Consider the following 6,610-nt stretch of genomic DNA (forward strand, 5'->3'; position numbering starts at 1 on the left):
AAGAGAAAACAAACAAAGTTTTATCAGTATAGGTAAATGTAGTAATTAAACATTAGATCTGTTCGAATAAACCTGTATCCTTTAGGAAATCGATGGTCCTTTTTTCCTCGACGTCGTCGTCCGATAGTGCTGTCCTTATGGTGTCTGCAACCTGAAACTTTATTCTAGAAGCATTAAATCTAGAGCATGTGATTAAAATGTGTTCCACCGTGAGTCTTACATTGCACGACTCACAAAGTGTTGGTTCGATCCACACATGATGAATTTGTGTGTTAAATATGTATGCCCGATACGTAAACGTGTCAGACATACTTGATTAGATCGGAGAATACTATCCTTCCAGGGAAGGGTAGTATTCTTGATCCTTCTTAAGAAGAGGTCACGGGAAAAATACCAACTGTTCTCCCAGCTCAATCTGAGGGATTGACTGACCCATCTGATGATGTCTGTTGCTGGGGAGGAGGTGGTCCATAGTTCGGAGAGCCTACCCTCCTTGGCGAGACGATCAGCCTGTTCATTACCCTGGATTCCGCAGTGCCCTGGGACCCAGCAGTAAGTGATGTCCTTCCCTGTAATTTTTTCCTCGATGCTTAGTATCCAAGGGTGTTTACTATCGCCACTTTGTAGCGCCCGTAATGCACTATAGGAATCTGAGAAGATCACCACTTTACTGTCGTTATCACAGAGTGATGTCGCGATAAGGAGAGCGGCAATTTCGGCGGAGTATACCGAACATATGGAAGGCAGTTGGAATTTTAGCTCCGTGTTATTGGCAAAAACTCCAAACCCTGTTAGGTTTCCATCAAAAGACCCATCTGTGAAGATTTTGTGGTGGGTGTGATACTTGTTATGAAGGTGGTTATTAAAACAGGCCGTAACAATGCTGCTGGCTTCCCCAGCCCTGACAGCATTTTTGATTGACCAGTCTATCTTTGGCGGATGTGCATGCCATGGGCGTTGACCGACTCTGCTTAATGGGGCAATAGTCGGGAGGGTGACTTGGCTAATATTTTGCAGCCAAATGTTGGCTCTGGAGTAAATGGATAGAAGATCCGGGTATTTCTCGGACGTCCGGATGGCTTTAGTGGCTAGCATATTTGTGAGGAAGTGTTCGAAAGGAACTACGCCAGCCTCCACAAGCAGAGCGTTTATTGGGCTGGTCTGGAAGGCTCCTGATGCATGTCTAATCACACTATGGTAGATAGGCTTTAGGTGATTCAAGTGAGCCCAAGAGGCACGGCTGAAAAGTTCGATACCGTAACGAATTCTAGAGAAGATAATGCTTTTGCCTATGTTGCAGATGGTTTTACGAGAACTCAAGCGGCATCTGCCACCTAAAGCTTTCATCAGCCGCAGGCGGCACTTCATACTAGCTTTAGCATTTCTGAGGTGTTGTCCGAAAGATAGTTTACTGTCAACTAGCACTCCGAGAATTCGGATAGAGCTGACTCTCTTAATAGGCCTGCCATTGATTAGACATGTTCTAAACCTTTTCCTATGACCTTTACATTTGCAGCAGTGCATTATATTGGACTTCTCTGCAGAAAACTTAAACCCAATGGAATTTGCCCAGTTACTAACAGCCGAGATTCCTTCCTGCAGTCTTCTGCGGGCCATTTCTGGGAAAGCATTTCTTGCCATCAGCAGTAGATCGTCTGCATAGGCCAGTACCTCGGTGTTTTTAGGGATAACCTCTAGAACCGACTGCATAGCAACGAGGAAGAGGGAAACTGATAGAACCGAACCTTGTGGTACTCCGTTTTCTAGGCCACGGTGATCCGAAAGTACTCCTCCGAAGTAAACTTGAAAACCTCGATTGGTGAGGAAACAGCGAAGAATGTTGAAGAGGGAGCCTTCAAAACCCCATCGGTGGAGTTATGGCGCCATGTGGTATCGTAGGCTTTGGCTAGATCGAGTGAAGCAATTTCGCTGTGGTGGCCCTTTTCGATAGTCTCTTGAAGGAAATGGTCGAGTTGACTGAAGTAGGTGCCCGTACCTTTACCTCGGCGGAAGCCGTGCTGTCTGGGGTCCAATAGTTGGTATTCTTCAAGGGCCGTCCTAAGTCTTTGATTGATCATTCTTTCGAAGACTTTCCCTAAGCAGTTGAGGAGGGTTATGGGACGGAAGTTGTTCGCGGTCCGTTTACTCTCCTTCACTTTTGGGATAGGTATTACCAATCCCGTTTTCCATGTATCTGGGAAACAGCTGTTAGCCCAACATTCGTTGTATATCTGGAGGAGTAGAATTTTTGCATGAAGAGGTAGATGCTTGATCATCGGATATTCGATTCCGTCTGGGCCGGCTGATTTGCTTTTGGATATTTTTGTATTCGTTGTATTTGTGGACCTGTTCCGAAGCAGGAGGAAAAACTTTAAGTTCCGCCTCCGCCTTAATTGCCTTGAATTCGTTGGTGTAGTTGGAGGTGGCTGAAATAGTGGCAAAGTGGTCGGCTATGATGCCTGGGTCTTCGGAGAAGGTGCCGTTAATTTCGAGGGAATAGCAGTTTGAAGCTTTCTTGCCACTAAGAGAGTTGACCTTGTTCCAAAGTTCAGATGTCGAAGTATTAGGGTTGATGCCATCAAGAAATTCCATCCAACTGTTTTTCTTGGCTTCGGTTATTACCTTCCTGGCTAGAGCTCTAGCCGTTTGGAAGTTTGTTAGGGCAATCATTTTGCAAGCGCTTCCATCAGGAAGGCGTCGTAGGATACGGAGGGATTTTCTTCTCCTTTTGATGGCCTGTGCAACTGCATCGTTCCACCATGGGACAGCCTTTCGGCCGGGTTTCCCACTGGTACGGTGGATGTTTTGTTCAGCCGCCAAAACGATGGCGTGGGTAAATTCTTCCACGGAGCAGCTTTCATGATCAGAAAGTAAGCTGTTGATTGTGGATTCGAAGCCTTCCCAGTCAGCCGACTGGTATATCCACTTCCTGCGCAAACGAATGTTTGGGTTTCTTGATAGGGTTCGGATGTGGATGGGGAAATGATCACTACCTCTGAGGTCACTATCAACTGTCCAGCTCAACCTGGGGGCAAGGTCCCAGGAAGCAATCGTGATGTCAATGGCCTATGATGATCCGCGATGGATATCTATCCTGGTATGACGGTGATCGTTAAGTATGATGAGGTTTAGTTTTTGGACGATTCCCAAAATTGTTTTACCTCTTTTGTCACATTTGTTTCCTCCCCATGAAGAGTGGGAGGCGTTAAAGTCACCCATCAGGACGAATGGGTGCGGTAACTGTTTGATGGCATCCGTAAGTTGAGTTTCAATGTCATTACTGTGCAATGGGGGAATATAAATGGAAGCAAGGGTTACCTGTAGAGGTCCCTTCAGTTGTATCGCACATATTTGTAATGATGATGTTATGGGGATGACGGTATGAGGAAGGTCACTCAGGACAGCGAGGCAGGCTCCAAAAAGCCCCGAGGATGGCCCTTCCTTAAAATACCATGAAAATTTGCCGCTAAATGCCCGCTCTAAGAGCGATACATTGATTTTTTTAGTTTCTTGAAAAGCCAGTGCTAGTGGGAGATGTTGTTCCTCAGCTAACATTAGCTTAATTTCATTCATGGAAGTGGATAGCCCACGCAAGTTCCATTGAATAGCAAGTTTTCGGTTGGGTATTTGGTTACAGGACGAAGGGTTGCTGTTAATAGCTATAGGAGTGAATTTTAAAAAAGAGAAAAAGGTAAGTGGGCTGAGGTAAGTAAATAGGGGTACAAAGATGGGAGAAGGGTATGAGATTAGGAATGGGTAGATTTGCCGGATTTGTTCTTCAGTCTAGGATCATTTTTGGAAACGTTGGCAATTGGTTTGTTGCCGAGTGGGGTGGGTTTGTTTGAATGGTTGGATTGGTTGGAGGTTTTAGTTTTGGGTGCGGTGGTTGGTTGGAATGAAGTGGATGGTTGGGGGGAAGTGGATGGTTGGAGGGAAGTGGATGGTTTGGATTCGTTGGCTGGTTGGGTTGAGTTGTATTTTTGGTTTTTGGATTTCTTCCTATTGGATTCTTTTCCTCTAAAAATTTACTCTTCTGATGATTTGAATTCATCTGAGGTTGACCTTTTGTTTGTATTTTTCCTCTTGTTGGAGGGGGTAGTTTCAATTTCCATTGAAATATCTGGGTCGGATTCTGAATCTGACGAGGAGGTGCTGAGTTCCGATTCCTGTGGATTACTGGACGGGATTGGAACTGCTTTTACGGAAGAACTTGGCTTAGCCTGAGTGCAGTTGCACTTGCATTGAGAACAACCTGTATTTTGATTTTAGTCTAGTCTTTCTTGAAGCTTACTAGCAAAGGAAGGACCATTTTTGTTCTCAAAAATGGATTTAGCTTCCTTATATGACACACCTTGGTCAATTCGGACTCTGGTAATGTTATCCTCTGCGATCCACGCTGGGCACTTCCTACTGGTTGAGGCGTGATTTCCCTTGCAGTTCACACAAGAGGCAGGTGCATTGCAGATAAAATTTTTAATTTTGTCTTTATCATTACTATTTGTGTTAAGTTCAGGGTGGGCTACACCGCAGTTACGACAAAGTTGGATTTTTTTGGCGCACTTTTTGGAAGTGTGGCCGAAAGCGAAGCATCCGAAGCATTGCATCGGGTTTGGGTAGAAGTTTCTGGTTGAAGTACGGAGGAATCCGAAGTTAATTGCTTCAGGGATAACTGTTCCGTTAATGGTGAGGATCATTGTTGAAGTAGGAACTCTTTCCTTCAAGACTGGGTCAAATCGTAGAATTTTTTTAACACCGATCACATTTTGGTCGGCTAGTTCAGATGGGAGGACGTCTTCGTTTAAGAACATTACGTCACGACAGGACACAACGCATTTGCGTTGGTTCAAGGTGGGATGGTATAAAATTTCAATGGGTGTTTCGTCGATCAGCGACTTTGTACCCAGAAGCAATTGAACGAGTTTTTCATCTCGTAGATGTAGCGCATATTGAAGGCGATTTTTATCGTCGCGTTGAGGTTTCGCGTCTTTAAATTCCTTACCGATCACTCCTTGGATCGATTTGGAAACGGTAACAAAAGCAAAGGAAGCGTCATTTTATAAACCATAAAAGTATAGAATCTAAATCCCACCCTTATTATATTCGTGAGTATACAGTAAGCTTATACAATAAAGAGGGTGGGGTAAAATAAAATGACACTTCCCTTGCTTTCGTTCATTTCTTACTCTACTCTCGCACCGTGAGGACTCGTTTCATCGGGACTAAGCAGACAGCTCGTTAGTCCTTCGGTGGTAAGGCACCACGAAAGCAGCTCGGATAAGCGCACCAGTAGCAGGATAGGTGGAGAAGCCACATCGCTATCGACCGGGAACTTCGCATGAAATTCGTCGCTATCAGAAGTCGACCGAATTGCTGATCCGCAAGCTACCTTTGCAGCATTTGGTTCGTGGAATTGCTCAGGACTTCAAAACCGACTTGCGCTTCCAAAGTTCCGCGGTTATGACGCTGCAGGAGGCTTATTCGAAGATACCAATTTGTGTGCTATCCATGCAAAACGCGTCACATCATGCCCAAGGACATCCAGCTGGCCCATCGTATCCGAGGAGAGCGTGCTATATTAGCTTAGCATATAATCAACAGCCCTTTTCAGGGCTCCAAATTTGATGGATTAGAGTTCAGAAAAGTTTTTTACAGGCCGAACTGAAAGGAGCATTTAGCGAAAATCGCGGTGTCGATGATAATTCGATACCGATAGGTGCCATGGATATGGATTTTATAATGAATAATATGAAATACATGACATGATGTAGTGAATATATCCCCATATCGAAGAAATCACTTTGATGAAACTGTTTACCGTTTGTCGTTTTTAAGTGTTGGGAAAGGGCATTATTTTTGCTGAGTAAATTCCAAGAAAAAATCCATTCCTTCTTTAAGCGTGATTCATTCTGCTTCGGATCAACGGAACGGTGATAATCATTTCATACAAAAGATAAAATGTCCAAGAGTTATATGATTGCTATTTATTGAGTCGGAAAATTGTTTCAATAGCTTAATGATAGCTTCGAAAACAGGTTATAAAATGACGCTTCCTTTGCTTTCGTTCATTTCTTACTCTACTCTCGCACCGTGACGACTCGTTTGTTTGGGACCAAGCAGATAGCAGGTTAGTCTTTCAGTGGTAAGGCACACGAAGCGCACCAGCCGCAGGATAGGTGAAGAAGCCACATCGCTATCGACCGGGAACTTTGCGTGAAATTCATCGCTATCGGAAGTCGGCCGAATTGCTGATCCGCAAGCTACCTTTGCAGCTTTTGGTTCGTGGAATTGCTCAGGACTTCAAAACCGACTTGCGCGATAAGCGCACCAGTAGCAGGATAGGTGGAGAAGCCACATCGCTATCGACCGGGAACTTCGCATGAAATTCGTCGCTATCAGAAGTCGACCGAATTGCTGATCCGCAAGCTACCTTTGCAGCATTTGGTTCGTGGAATTGCTCAGGACTTCAAAACCGACTTGCGCTTCCAAAGTTCCGCGGTTATGACGCTGCAGGAGGCTTATTCGAAGATACCAATTTGTGTGCTATCCATGCAAAACGCGTCACATCATGCCCAAGGACATCCAGCTGGCCCATCGTATCCGAGGAGAGGGT

Source organism: Toxorhynchites rutilus, chromosome 1 (genome assembly GCF_029784135.1).
Source record: "Toxorhynchites rutilus septentrionalis strain SRP chromosome 1, ASM2978413v1, whole genome shotgun sequence".
Classification (NCBI taxonomy): domain Eukaryota; kingdom Metazoa; phylum Arthropoda; class Insecta; order Diptera; family Culicidae; genus Toxorhynchites; species Toxorhynchites rutilus.